Genomic DNA, 15770 nt, shown 5'->3' on the forward strand with positions numbered 1-15770 from the left:
GGTTCTATGGTGTAATGGTTAGCACTTTGGACTCTGAATCCAACGATCCGAGTTCAAATCTCGGTAGAACCTCTTTCGCAAGCAATCCTTTTTTTATGTAGGTAAAGTATTGCTGCAATTGGTTTGTAATAATTAATGTATTGTTGTAGCAAACATTAACACCATTGAATGCTCATTTGCCTTCAAGAAAGATGATCATTGATCTCATCTACCAAAGAAATCATACAAGCACTTACTTGCAAAATAAAGAAATACGTTAAAATGTGTTCTATTACAGGGTTTTCGAGGATTATATAGACATGTTCAGCGAGTTGTAGATTCGTTCAGGCATATAATAGACTCTTTCAGCGAGATATAGAATTGTTCGGAAGTAAGCGTTGATGTTCAGCGATTCTGTAGAGTTGTCATTTGTTTTGTTTACACACTGTGCCGCAGGGTTCAATTTTTCATTCTTAAAAGTCCTAAAAGTAGCTAATAATCATTCTCCAAGCTGTTTAATACATAAATTAGTTGAAAAAAGCATATTTTTTCGAAAACCGTTTGTTTACCTTCTGATGAGAATGATCCAACTTGCAGTCCAAGGGGTACGAAAGTGACAGCTCTACAGTATAACCGAACATGTCTACACCTACTTCCGAACAATTCTATATCTCGCTGAAAGAGTCTATTATATGCCTGAACGAATCTACAACTCGCCGCACATGTCTATATAATCCTCGAAAACCCTGTATTTGTAATAATTGCGCATCTCTTTAGATTATTTGTTGTCCCAAAATTGTCAAATTATCACAATTTTTTGACGTATTAGTTAAGCTTTGCAAGGGAAACGATCGTTAATATTTAAAATGGTTATTGTGAGTGTCTGAATTATCAAGAATCAAGCATTAAATTAATTTTCTGACAAGTTTAACATCATCAGTAAAATTCCATTTCAACACTATGAATAAATGTAAGTGAAGAAAAAGAAGTTGGAGAATATACTCATGGGTTTGAAACAAGTGCTCTTGGTGTTGAGGTATCTTGAAAACCTGTGTAGTAAGGTAGTTCCCAGGTAGTATCCAAGATACGCGGTACCTTCTTTATACGCGGTTTCGGCTAATTTAAATTTGACAGTTCCTTAAGCAAATTGAACTGATTTGACATTTTAATAGTCAAATGGAAAAGAAATTCCCTTTTGGTCGAATTCCATACATACATTTCATGAAGATATAAAATTGTAATAATTAATAAGAATCAGAATCATATGAAATAAGACATTTAGTGACTAAACCCTATCATTACATGCTAAATTACACAAAAATTAGTGTTTTTTTGGTTGGAAACAGGGAAATTCGAGATACGTGGTTTATCTTGGTCCACATTAAGAGCGTACTTTGAAGATATCTAGTAATTAATAATGAATTAAATTGAGACGATAAATAAACGGGTTCGAAGAAGAATGTCAAAATTCTAACACAGCAAAGGAATATTTTGTGTTTTTTTTAGCAGAGACCTATAGAAAAATAACTTGGATTATGTTTTAGATTTAAAATTTAAGGGCTCCAAGGTGTTGTCTCTGCAAGATGAATTGTTTTTTAAAGATAGACATTTAAACGGTCCCGTGATGTCCCATAAAATTTGTCCCTCGGAGATTTTTCCTTTCCTAAGGAGAATTTCTTAAAGTTTGGACATGTGTTTTGACGACCTACATTCACCAACACTTAATGTCAACCATATTTAAACCAAGACTGGATAGTTTGTATACTCCATACCAATAAGTTGAGTTAGTTTCTCTCAGAAGAATTCGATCAAGATTCATATTAGGGAGATACTTCATTGTATTTTCAAGCTTCATTGGAATGTTCGATAATTTATTCCTCCTTCTATTAGTGCATCTGCAAAACCGATTAAATAATTGACGTCAATTGCTTGAAATTTACTACTAAAAATTTCATCTTCTAGGGACTCAAGTATTTCTAGACATTCTAGACATAATTACCCTTTTATTTCTTAAAAGGTTTATTTCTCGAGCATCCTTCATCGTGGTCGTAAGAGCAATTGCACTTGATCGCTACTTTCAAAACAATAATGGCTGCATTTCAATATGGTTGCCGGTATGGTGCAAGAAAAAAGAAAGAAACAACAAACCTTAACATCAAGCGTTTGTGCAATAAATTGATAATCCCTCGGTCGTACCACCATTCGCAATCTGGTTCGGGGCACGCTCACAGTTCAGGGACACGGGGGGCTGTCGTACAGTGACGATTGCTGCCCGGTTGGTTGGTTTGTTGGTCGGTTTTTGCTTCCGCTCTATACTCACTGGCAGTCGCGACGATGATAACCGGTTACAGAAGTTCTCAGACCGGCAGGCAGGAGCAATCTACGCCCGATCCGATTCGAACCGGTATCACCAATCGTACCAAAGCCTGATAACACGTTTAAAGGGAAAAGAGCAAAGTCGTTTAGCAGTAAAGTATGGCCGAGCAATGGATGGTTTGATTAGTGTATAAGGGTTTTTTTTTTTTGCAAATGCTCTCGAGGGTCAGCCGAGGAGGTCGCAATCGCAAGACAATAAAGGATTCCTCCACATCCGTCCATGGGTCGCGTCAGACGATTACGTCAGTGCGATTGAATTAGAATTGCTCGCTTTAATGGCCACTGATAACGGTGAGGAGTGGAAATCGTTTATTGGAGTTATGTGCTTTACAGGAATGGCAATTGAGAGTTTGCGCCTGTTTCAATGCAAAATGCAATGTATGAATCTAAAATAATGAGCAACTGTAACGCACCTTTTCACCATTCTTCAACACAGCGTCCTACAATACTTATCATCGTTTTCAGTTTTTTTGCGTCACAGACTCCTTCAAAGCTGTTGTTTGTTAACAATATCTGGCTTATTCTTGACATGTTTTGTGCTGCGTTTGCATCCCACCACACGACACGAGGCTTGCCAAATTTGACCCGGCGTGTTTGCGATAATGCAAGAATTTCGGCGCAAAAATATGACGCAACCGAGGGATCGTGTTGAATCAGTCGACCGATCAAGCCGATTATTCGCCCGGCGAGTGGCACTTCTGGTTCTCTCTCTCGAGTCAAGTGTGCACGGCATTCTATTCCTGGTTCGATACGGGCTCTACGGCGGAGGTCGGGATTTGCGTTGGGTTCGCGGCAATCGTAGGATGAAGAAGTCAACTAGAAAAAGTATTTTTGTAATGTGTGGTCGCGAGTTTGTTTTTAATTTCTTCTTAGCGTGGAACATGCTTTTGCACCGCAATAGGTGAGGAGTTAAGCTCCCGCTAATAGAAAATCCAGCTGTTTCCGTGGTGTAGTGGTTATCACATCCGCCTAACACGCGGAAGGCCCCCGGTTCGATCCCGGGCGGAAACAGAGAACCTTTTTTGTGATGTGTCTTATGTTTAAAAGGCAGCAACAAGTCTGTGATGGAGGAATTTTTGACCGGAAGGTAATTGTTTGAAGCGCTATCATAATGATTTTAGATGTCGATTTGCAACTTAATAAACATTATTCAACGCTTGCGATATGTTTTTCAAAAGCTCTGTCGTTCAATATATATGACACCTGTTGAAATACATCGCCCGATCGTTGAGTAATGCCGTAAAAATTGTAAATTGATCCGAAAAACATATTAAAAGCCATATACCTGGAATAATTATTTTAAAAAATTGTACAGCGAAAGGAGCAACCACCTAAAACATGATCCCGATTTGATACAAAATTGCTTTAAAAACTACGTCAAAAACTGAAGAACATAACTAAATAAACGAAGCAATAGACATAACAATTCTTAAGAAAAACATAGGCAAAATTCGGAAACGATTACTATTGTAACCATAAAGAATAATATAACAAATACAAGTCGAACAACATTCTTCGTATTAAACATTCGTGTACATAACATTTACTGTCATTTGGATAATAAACATAATAAAACAACCAAAATACTGCTAATATAAAATAACAAACAAATAACCAATCATCACTAAATAAAAGAAGCTCTATACCTTATCAAATAAGCTAAGATTGCACGAAAAATATAAAAAAAATCGTTACAGCAATATGTAAAACAGAAAATAAAAAAACTCGTATGAAAAAAATAATAACGTAAGAAGGGAATGAAAGTTGACAGAGTAATAAAATAACGATAATGGTATTTGTATTTAAAAAGTCAGAAATACTTCAATTTCAATGCTAAGTTATGAAAATGAAAAATGATTAAGTATATCGGATAGATAGAAAACTATAAAGAAACAATATATTAATGATCACAAGTAAGACATGAGAAAGCGATCATCAAAACTAATACTAATACGTAAGAAGATTCAAAGATGAAGAAGGAAGAGAATAAAGAGAATAAAAAAGTAATTATGTCAACGTAACAAACCAAAAGAAACAAATGCAATGTTTAAGAATCTTAAAAATAGAATTTTACAGGTACACATTTACCAACAAATGAAAAAGATTAAAATTATAGTAAAAAATCACTTTTACAAGCACAAGATCCTTTACATCACTTCCGTGTCTCTGTTAAAATGTAATACTTTTAGCATCACTTGAACTTTACTTTTATCATTACATCTTATTCACTCAAGGACAACCTAAAATCCACCGTGTCCTTCTGGATAAGTAGATACGAAAACAGAGCTACAAAAACAAGACAATTCACAGTTCTTTCACCAAGCACTTTGTCACCCAACCGTGTACGGCTAAGCTTAACTATTGTTAATCAAAAACAAACCTCCTTTCCCTTTCCTACACAGGCGTACGCGAAAACAAAGCGCACAGTTGTCGCAACATACCACCGAACAAGAGGAAAATCCTGTCCAGCGGGCTAATACATACGATTCCGCTGGAGGGTAGGGAAGACTGCAACGCGACCAACCCAAAATGTCACCCCGAGCTGAGGTCGCTAAAATCAACACACACACACACACACATGCTGGATTCCAGCTGGCAATACATGTCCTCCGTTCACCTGGCAAGGATGGCGCGGTCCTGCTGTTAAGCAATGTAAGTGGTTGCACGTCGTTTTGCGAAACACAAAAGGGTGCTGCTGGCGGTTTGGTGTGTAATTGGGCTTGATTAAACGTTTTGCTATACACAAAGGTTGGGCGCGCCCGCCCCAGTGGCCCAACAACGGTGATGAGATGGTCCCCGAACTACGCGCAATGGATCCGCTCGTCCGGAACTAATCACACCAAGCATAGGTTTGATGTAACTATTTTGTGCGCACAATGTTGATTCAAGAGTTTCTTTGCTTTCCTTTTTCCCGTTTTTTTGTCTTCCTGATTAGCAATACTACGCAGTTAGTTCCCTGGTCCCGAGAAAGGCCAAGGCGCACATCTTTGTTGGCTTTATACAGAGTTCTCTCGTTTTCTGGAAGTCGTCATGGGCGCTAGCATTTTAATAGCACGCATGTTTATTTATGCTTCCCGGTTTTCCCGGATTGCGTACGGGGAGATCAGGTTCCAATTTTTCGGCTCCTGCATCCTGGGCAAATGACGACAGGCATGACGACGGCCGGGCAGGCGAAAGGGAGAAATAAAAATGTCAATTAAAATCATGCAAGAATGTTGCCAAGGTAACGGGGGGTTTAAGCTCACCACACACACACACACGCCGCCATTCGTGGAAGGAAGATGCGTCGTGGTTTGCCGTGGTTCCCTCCGTTCTTTTACAGGATTTGCGCCCCATGCCAAACGGTGCTGGAAAGCCACATCAAGAGGAATTGGTTTATTCGTCGCCCCGAAAGATGGCTTCACGGTGGCCCTGTATGGCCAGGTGTGTAGGGAGTGAGAGTTAATCGCCCTCCGTCATCGATGATGCGCGGCTTTGCGAACGCGTGTTTCCCTGCTGATTCCATACCGACACAACCAAGGGCAGTGAGCAAACAGGAACGGCACGGGCTTCCCATTCGCTCCCTCTGGTTGGTAGAGGTTTACCGAAAGGATTAGCGCTCCAACGCTCGCTTCAAAGGTTTGTTGCGTAACTGCTACCGTTGCACGATTGCGATGTATGAAGGAGAAATGGGGATTTTCTGCTGCGCTGTGCTGCGCTCTGTTGCTCATTTTACGTTGCCCAGGGAAACCGTTTGCCGGGCGTACTAGCGCGCGTGAGCTTCTTACTGTGTGTGCATTTCCTTTACGGAGAGGGAGGGGTGGAGAAATTAATCCTGCCCATAGCGCACCAAGCACCACCACCACCGCTGATGGATGAGTTTTGACTTGCTGTTGCTGTACCGCTTTTCGGGGTACACGATGATGAGAGCGGCTGGTGATGGGATTACGGTGTGATGAATCATTTGCTACATTGCTGATGAAGTGTGTGCTGTGTGTGTGTGTTGGTCTTAGATCGTATTTTTCCTAGCTTGGAGTTGATTTGCGGCATGTTGCGAAAATTATAAGATTGGTTTTGCTTTCTGATTTTTCTGAAATTTATTTAATCTCCAAACGAAGAGAAGTAAGTGTAAGTACTACAACGGTGTATTATCTCGTGTAGTATTACTGGTGCTGTTGTTATGAAGCTTTTCTTCTTGTCGGATTCTTCTTGGTAGGATTAAAGGGAAATCGTGGATACGGTGATCAGTGTGGCAATAATTAAAACGGCGCTGCTCAACCGTTTTGAAACTTGGAACATTTTTGTTCCCCTTTGTTAGATTTTGGAAGTGTGCTTTCTTGATGATATATTATGATATAGTGGTAGTTCATATTAGTTGGAATTTTCCCACTCATTCATTTGTATGTATCTTCAATCGTAGAAACACGTGTACAAATACATTCAAATGAATATAGCATAATGCAAGGATCTTTACTTATAACTGCAGATTATTCTTTCAAATCAAAGTTAATGCTACATCAAAGTGTTTTGAGATGGTTTATTTAAATTTTTAAAGCCATTGAATATAATCTTTTACTGATGTACGCACTGGAGGGTTTGGTATTTTTGTGTTCTAATACATTCATCATATTACATTTACTCTTTGATGTTTGAAATCATTATTTGAAAATCTCCTAGTTTGTTATGTATAATGTCATGAGAATCAAGTGATAATCACCATCGAAAACAATCAAAATATCCGTGGTAGCTTGATGCTCATTGCCAATACAAATCACATGCCTGGTGACATTTTAAGCAGCACCCAAATCTTAATCACTCCCTTGGTCACGTCATTTTCTGTAGGTGATAATCACGACATTCTTGGAATAGACTTGGCGTGTCGTCCCAAGCAACAAAATGAGCATGTTTACTCACTCCGTCTGGTTTGATGATCTGTCTGACCCGACAGTGCGAGGGCCACTCGCACGCACCGCATATCTCCCATGACTATCGTGATGATCACCGACAGAAAATGTCGCGAACAAGTGACTGACCAAGAGTTGGTTGCTCAAAATGTCACCAAGCATGTGACAGTCGCACCAACTGTTTGAGTCTCACCTCTGATCATCACAGTAGAGCTCGTGACTGTGACCTTAATTTGTTTCAGTCGAAAATTGTCCTGACTATTTCAATGACATTTTGCAGAACTGATCACAGTGAAAAAAAAAGTCATAACATAGTGACTGACCAAGCGTTTGTTGCCTAAAAATCACCAAGCATGTATTGGACACACCACCATTGGTTTGAGCATCACCCTCTGACTATCACAATTTAGTACGTGACTCTGACACGGATTTTATTTCAGTTAAAATGGTTTATGATATTACTGGTCCTACTATTAGAGGGGGTTTTCAACACTTTAAATCATTGAGAAAAAAGTTATGGAATGATTGTTAAACAGCATAAATGATCCAAATCTACATACAAACATGAAGTAAATAACACATAATATTTAAATTATAACACATACCACGTACATTGCAACATCTAGGACATATAGCGGAGTTGGACAAACAAGTGTATGATTAACAAAGAAAACACTTGAAACAAGTAACAAAGCATTGATAAAGATGAAAGTTGTCGAAGAAAACAACCTAAAATTACCAGAAATTAATTGAAAAAATTGTAAAAACATCTTATTCAACGACAAAACAACGAACATGGAAAAACCCACGAAGAACCTAAACAACCAAACCGCATGGGCGCGTTGAGGTTCCGTGCGACTGACAGTGCGCCTATTTGCTCACCGTATTACCTTCATTCAAACAGTGCCATTATCCACAATACCTCGCAGGGCCGCATAAGAGACGACTGCCGCACGGGGGGCCCAACTTCTGGACAGGAAAGTGAGCAATTTCTTTACCAAGCGACATTAATATGCACGCAACACGACCGGCAGCAATCTCCTGGATACAGGATTGCCAATTGCCGGCGGTTGACAGTTTCCCTTCCCCGGTGCACGAGTGAGTGTATCACCAATTGACGTGCCAGTAAATGATGACGTGCGCCCGCTGCACAAACGAAATTGTCCCCTGAGTGGAGAGAAAAAAGCAAGCCGAGAACGATTAAACAAACAAGCAATTTATCGTACTAGCTGCTAAACAAACAGGCTACACCATTACTGGTTCTCCAGTGAAGCGAAAAGGGAAAGGGGACGGAAAAACGGGAACAGAAGCATAAAAAAAACATGAAAATGAAACATGACAATAGAAGTAGGCAGCGCTTTTGACTGAAAATCAGTTTGACGTGAGAAGAAGGAAAAAAATGGGAAAAAGTGAAGGACTGTCACACTTTGTTTGTGTCCCGTTTTTTTGTTGCTTTGTTTAAGATCCTAAGGGCTATGACCGTTTGTGTGTTGTGCTCTCCCAATTTCTTCAGCCTGTGATGCTCCCGCGACTGTCCAAACCTTAGCGCCGAAGGTTAGTAGTGTTTATTTTTGTAATTGAATAATTTGGAAATTGTATTACAGGATGATTGGTTGGCTCGGAGCGATGTGTTTTCCTTTTCTTCTTTTTTTTCCTCTCTTCAAACGGTGCCTTCCAATATGGATGTATACATAAGACACATCTAATTCAATTGCAGTGGTGTGTCGGTCCTCGTCTTGGGCTGTCGTCGTTGGCGATCCTGTTGCGAAGTGGAAGGGCCACAGCACAGCCATAACAACACATCGGCACAGCAAAATATGACACTCTACAATGGGGACCACGCGGGACCACCTCGAGGCGACACACCGAAGAAAGCCATCAACATGCTAATTTAGTTGTTGCTCCAAACAGTGTTGTTTGGAGTCACCACCGCCGGGCCTGCCTGCCTGCCTGCCGGGGCGAAGACGTTACCGGCAGAGCAGCCACAGCGCGCTCCCCGAGCGTGCTATCCATTATTGATCGAGGGCGTTATAGCAAGTGCAAGTGTCGCTATTTTTGTGCCAACTCTCTCTGCGCCTTATTATGCTGCTGTTATGCTTGCTTCCTGTGCAAGGACGGTCCCCGCCTGTATTTGTGTGCGAGTGTGTTTTCCGTAAATTTAATTACTTGATAGGAGAGAGAGAGAGATTGCGGGGGCATTCTTTTATTTATTTTTTAATGCGCTTCTCCACCGCTGCAGACATTTGCACTGCAGTGGATTGTTCGTTCGTAACTTTAGCATCCCCCCGTCCGTCCGTCGCAATTAAGTAATCCAATCTTCATAAAACGCACCAAGTAATGGGCCCGTCCACTGTGTGGGGCTGTGCCGACGACACCTTGTGTCCATGGCAGCTTTGCTGTGGGGTGTGAAAAGGAGACAACTTTTGCTCTCTGGTGGTGGAAGAAAAACGCGTTAAAGAACCGGGAAAGGCGCGAAAGATTGAGCTGTAAATTTTGCGCCCCTGGTTCGCGCCTTGCTCGCCGCCGCCCACTGCCACATCCACAGCCCCATCGGTGTGAAGGAAATTATGATTGCGAAGTTACGGTCAAGGGGGAAAAAACGCAGTAGCCGCCTTCGCGCGCTATTCACTGGGTCGCCGTTACTTTAAAAAGAACAGATTCCAGTGGTCCTTGCTAAGTATTGGCATAGCGGAAGGAGGGGCGACGGCGCGCCTGTCTGCACTCGATTTGAATGCAACTAATTGCACACTTCAGTGTAATTTCTTTTGCCGCTTTGTACCTATAGCCGGCCGTTTTTTGTTGTTTCTCTTTCCCTTTTCACAGTAATGAAAGAACAAAGGGCGGAGCGGGTCTTAAGAAAGGACTTAAGAAACAAATTAAGTAGCTTCACGGGAAGGATTCGAGAAAGAGCAAACGTTTCTTTATGCGTTAGACAGAGAAGGAATTACTGGGAACCGGAGAGAGAGACAGAGAGTGCAAAGAAAAGGTGCAAGGATGCAAAAATATTACTTTTTTTACGTTTTGTTTCTCTCCTTGCCAATGCAATTACTTTGCAAGTGTTTAGGGTTGGAGAAATTGTTTGGTGCCTTTTTTATGCTTATTTCTGATGCAGCGATGAAATATTACTTAAGCGAATGATGATGCAAATAAATTAATTTCTTTTCTTATCATTTGGTTTTTTTAAAGTCAATTTAATAGTTTCCATACTATTTACATTCATTTTGGATTTGATAAATGTACTAGGAGTTATTGAAATTAGCTCTTATCTATATGAACCTTAAGACAATTGATTATTACCATGAGTATGATGATGATAAGTCCCACCTCTTTCCCCAACATAGGTTTGAGAAGGACGGAAGTATCTTTACGATAATATTACTCTGATAGGTATATTGAAATATTTTGTACGAGCAAGTGGTGACATCGGAATACTCTCAGAGGATCTGTCCGAGTCATGCACACACCCAAGATGACCAACATAGTTTCATCAAGAAAAAAACGGGTCATACTCCATCGAATACAATGGTATTCCCTAGTATCATTTACGTAGCCCGCCAAGAACCAATAAATGGATCTGACGCACCACTTATCAGGACACAACTGCGACATGCATATGGCCAGTTCCACTAGTGCCAACCGCTGACCCCAGGGTCTCTGGCACCACTGTCAGGCTCCTACCTTCCGAAGCAGGAGAATCTAATTATGAGAAAGAAAACAATAACCAAAGGTAGCTAGAACTAAGAACGAGGATCATAAAATGCTTGAACCTGGGAAGTATCCTGTGGAACATCGTAGAATGATGAGGCAGCGGAGTAGGATATGGTCCGTTTTGTTTTCCTCTACATAGTTTCGATTGCACTTCCATAAGGACGGTCCCGTTGTATAGTCGTTTACGTACAACATGCTCATCGTGTGTTCTAGCCTAGAATGGATCGTCTCCCCGTATCAAGGACCTTACTATGCGAGCAGCGTGTGGCATAATATAAAGTCTTGAAAGCCTTGTATAGGCCGATATATCCGCGTAGGACGTTACAGCAAATAGAAGGAGGAAGACTCCATTGCGTGTAGAACTACGGCTGGAAACTGGAACCTAGAACCCAAGGTCTTACTACCATTTGTGAGAGCCAGGCTGTTTGGAACATTTTTGAAATTAGGTGTTAAAGTACAACAAAACAAAAGCGAATTAGTATCCATTGGTAAATTCATAAATAAAATCAGATACATGTTTTTTTAACTGTTTATAATTATTTGAATATATAACATTTAATTTATTTATATTCTATAGACTGTAGAATGTGTCAATGTATTCATCAATATGTAAAATGTTCTTAAAAGTGTAAACACACCTATCATAGATACTATTGCATTCCAAGACAATCAAATTGAGATTTGAAGCATAACAGGCACTGAACTCTTAGTAGAAAGTATTCAAAGGGCATATCATCCATGATTTCTGTAGCGGTTATGGCATCATTTATGTTGATTTGAATGAAAAAACGATGATTTCAAATTATTGTAAGAAACCTTGCAAAACAATGGAACTTTGCCATTTAAAACTCAATAAACTGAATGCAAAGCAGAGATGATCATCAGTGCCACCCAATCGAAAGCCACTACCACCAGTAAGTAATTTATTCGACGTTCTACGTCGCATCAGCATAAAACAAACATTAGCCAAGAGATTGCTAGTAGCGCAACGCTAGCAATTGTCAATACAGCGGCAAAACAGCGTCTGGGAGGAACCTCTGGGCAGGCAGCACCACACATCCTCTACCAAACCGCAGCCACAGAGTGATTGATGAAAATTCTATAACGATAAAACAAATACAATTGCCCCCAAAAATATATAGAAAAAAAAAAAACGGGAAGGGAAAAACATAAAACAATTCCACCCGCTGGGTGGTGTATGTGTAGCACCCCGTACAAAACAGTACACTCTCATGAGCTCGTTCACGATACGAAACCGTTTGACAATCACCGTTTGTTACGGTGCCTCAACCCCGTAAAAACATCGGGAAGGAAGTTTGGCAGGACACAATTTCAATTAAAATGGGAAAATTCATCACCGTCTTCGTCTTGATGAAGCACCGTTGTAGCACAATCCTCCCTCCCCTGGTTCAATGTGAGCCGGACAAAAAAAAAACGGACATTCAACCAGAGGACACCGAATCCCCGACTCAACGATGCTACTCGAAGAGTAATAAAAATCCCGTTTGATGCTTGATGCTATTCTCCTACCAAAAAAGGTTTCCCTTTTCCAAACCAAATGCTGTTCTTCAAATGGAGCTTCTTACCGAGGAGCAGGACGTCTAAGCTATTGTCGCCATCATCAGCGCTGAGGCAAACCGTTTCGGGAACCGACCGTTTCTCAATGGGCCGGTGGGGTCCGCCTCTTCCATGTTCGGCGGTGAGCAATTGAATTGATCGAAAAACAACTTATCTCCCTCGGGTTGCCACGGGCTGGGGGGGGCAAACAGTAGAAGGCAGGACATGAACTGGCAGTAACCAGAAATCAGCAGCAGTGCCTTGGCTTCCGTCAGCAGCAATGCGCAAACCCATCGGGCGATGGGGACCAACCTACACGACAGGGAAACGCAGGAAGAAATGGCAATAAAAATATGCAATAAAATTTTATTTTCTCCTTTTCTACCAACGAAAGTGTGAGAGATCGATCGAGATGGAAACCGTTTTCTTTACTTTTCACGGCCGCTTTCGCAACCCACCCCGACCCGACACCGACCGACCAACCAGAGCCAACCTGCTACCCCCTCTCTCTCCGTGGGGAGCAATTCCGGTTGACATTTGTAGCGCCCCGTCACCGAGGGCCATCCATCCATCACTGGCCACTCAACTCTCTGGGTCGCTGTGGGATGCACAACACAAATATCGAGATAAAAAGACTCCTTCACTCTCTCCCCCTGCTACGAGGGAAGAGTTATGATCGAATCAAATCGGTTTTCACAATACTCGCACACAAGCAGACGAGTTCGAATGTCAATTGGAACGTCTTGAGAAGCGAATTTTGCTACACTTCCGCACATTCCGTCTGAGGAATCCGAGGCCAGCCGGCTTTCTGCTGCGTGTGCTCTGTTGGTGTGGAGCTCTTCATGTATGAGTTTTCTTTTCCCATTCTTTCTCTTTTTGGGATGAATCCCGTACGATGGGTTGATGATGGTTCTCCAGCAAAGAAGGGAACTTTTATGCCCATTCTATTCTGGTCCTGGGCCGCCCGGAAGTTGTGGACGTCGTTTTTTTTTTTTTGCTCGGTCCTACCACCCTGAATTCTGATAAGAAGTGTCTCCTCTTTCATTTTCGGATGGCTTTCTTTTTGCCGTTGCTTTCTTCTTCCGTTTCTCCGAAAGGTTCTGGCTATTTTTACTTGTCATAATCTTTTTCGTATAATTTGGCATGGGGTGGACTTCCTGGGTCGTTCAGTACTGTTAAAGGGGAGACTTTATTGTGCGTCTGGGTGGAATTGCTCTACTTTTCTCTACTTCAGTGTATTAAAATGTTGTAAAAATAGTTCGAAATAATGTTGAAACATAGAGTAAATCGTGTAGAAGTTGGTACTTTGCAAAAATCGATCATGCATGTACGGAGACAACATATTCTAATGTCGGCACGGATGTCTTAATGAAGGAAAACAATATTCGTGTATATTTTTCATAGTTCTAAATCCAAACGTATCGTAAAACTAAGCTTACAAGCGATGAGGAAATTTAAAATTTAACAAAAAATCCTAGTCGGATTAATTCCTGGGTTTATAAAAGCTTTTCAGCCAAGTTTGGATGCATCGATTTCGGGTCATTACGGGCAAATACCCGCGACTCCGAATGAGTTACAGCGACTCCAGATGAACGAGGAGTTTGAACTAGTTTTGAGAATAGAGCATCTTATGGTCTTATTTGAACTCATCCAAAGTTGTCCCGACCCATCTTGATTCGCCCGGACATAAATGCACTCTCCCAGAGTTCGGGAGTGTTCCTAATTCAACCGGAATCGTATAGAGTTTACCTGAAGCCGTCGGGGTTCATCCAGAATTTTCAGAACTCTTTAAAAATCATCAAGAATCGACTGGATTAGCCCAGAGTCAACTGGAATCATTTGGAATTTTCCAGAGTCATCCAACTTCCTGAATCCTGGATTTAACCAGAGTATACCTGAGCCAACCGGAGTCGTCCAAAATATTTTGGAATCAAGTGGAATTGTTTAAAATCCTCTTGGTGTCGTCGGGATTTATCCAGAGTCGTCCGAAATCGTCCGGAATTATCTGGAGTTTTCCGGACTCATCCGAACTCGCCCGGAATCTCCCGGAATCGTCTGGATCCTCTTCCGTATTCGTCCTGATTCGTCCTGAGTTTAGGTCAAGTCTTTATTCTGGATTAAACTCCACAAAATTGTACCGAACGTCAATTATCCGCAAATCTTTATTTTGTTGCAGAAATATAAGACATAAAAGCCCAGCATGGATATTTGATTTAAAAACTCTAATTTAATTTTTTTTATCAGTAGCTGAAACAGTTGTAATGAAATTATTACCATGTAAAAACCGACTAGCAATACCGATTGACCACAAAAGAGTGAATCGTGCCCACCACCGCACGATATACATTGTCAACCGCATCATGCTTCAAATGGAAATTTCAACTGAACCAATCAATTCCCAAATTATGCGCACGTCTCCCCGGCAGGTCCCGCGTGCCACATCCCAAACAACAATTGTCCTCATATTGAGTCGCGTGAATAAATCAATTAAATTATCAGTCGAAACTCGAAATCAATCCAATTACTCACTCATCGGCTGCTGATTGCAAGGACAGCTCTAATGCTGACGGCGACGATGATGGTGGTGATGATGCTTGATAATTACATTGAAAAGCAATTTTCCAGCCATCCAGAAAAGGGAACAGAAACGTAAAAAAATGAACCACAGTAGCAGAAAGGGCGACCAAACCAAAATGCCGAACATCAGCTTCATTATGTAACATATGAAACAAAAGTTGGTTTATACATTGGGACGAGAAAAAAAATCCACAACCACAAAGCCCAACCACCACTAAACATGGACACGGACAACACACACACGTACGTTTGCAATTATAATCCGATTTCGGACTGCCACCACTCCGAGTTTTCCCACGTTTCCTTTCCACACTGGACCGTAGTACACAGCAGAACCACAAAAACCCAAAATATCAACTTCCGGTTCGAATGGCATAAATCAACAACACACATTGGACCATTCCTCCCTCAATATCTCTCCATCTCTTTCTATATTTCCTTACTACTCTAACCTTACCAAAGTTCGCGAACGAAAAGCGTCATGTAACAACCGCAAAATCCATCCAAGTAAGCGCTGGCCCTCTCCTCGCGTTTGCTCGCCACCGAACCAAAATCAAAAGCAAAGGGAGTGGGAGCGGGAAAAAAAAAGAAAAAAAAACACACGTGACAAAAGCGTCCCCGGGAAATGTGACACTCATGGTGGTGTGTGGACGTGTGTGTGTGTGTGTGTGTCCTTCTGTGGCCGCGTGT

At 41.3% G+C, this 15770-nt stretch overlaps 2 non-coding genes across 2 annotated transcripts; both read left to right on the plus strand.

Annotated features, from left to right (window-relative positions):
* On the plus strand, positions 1-72 carry Trnaq-cug (transfer RNA glutamine (anticodon CUG)). Its single transcript has one exon. It is a non-coding gene; the product is annotated as a tRNA-Gln (tRNA).
* Positions 73-3293: 3221 nt separating this feature from the next.
* On the plus strand, positions 3294-3366 carry Trnav-aac (transfer RNA valine (anticodon AAC)). The gene has a single exon. It is a non-coding gene; the product is annotated as a tRNA-Val (tRNA).
* Positions 3367-15770: the final 12404 nt, after the last annotated feature.

The sequence above is a fragment of the Anopheles gambiae genome, chromosome 3 (genome assembly GCF_943734735.2).
Source record: "Anopheles gambiae chromosome 3, idAnoGambNW_F1_1, whole genome shotgun sequence".
NCBI classification, from domain to species: Eukaryota; Metazoa; Arthropoda; class Insecta; order Diptera; family Culicidae; genus Anopheles; species Anopheles gambiae.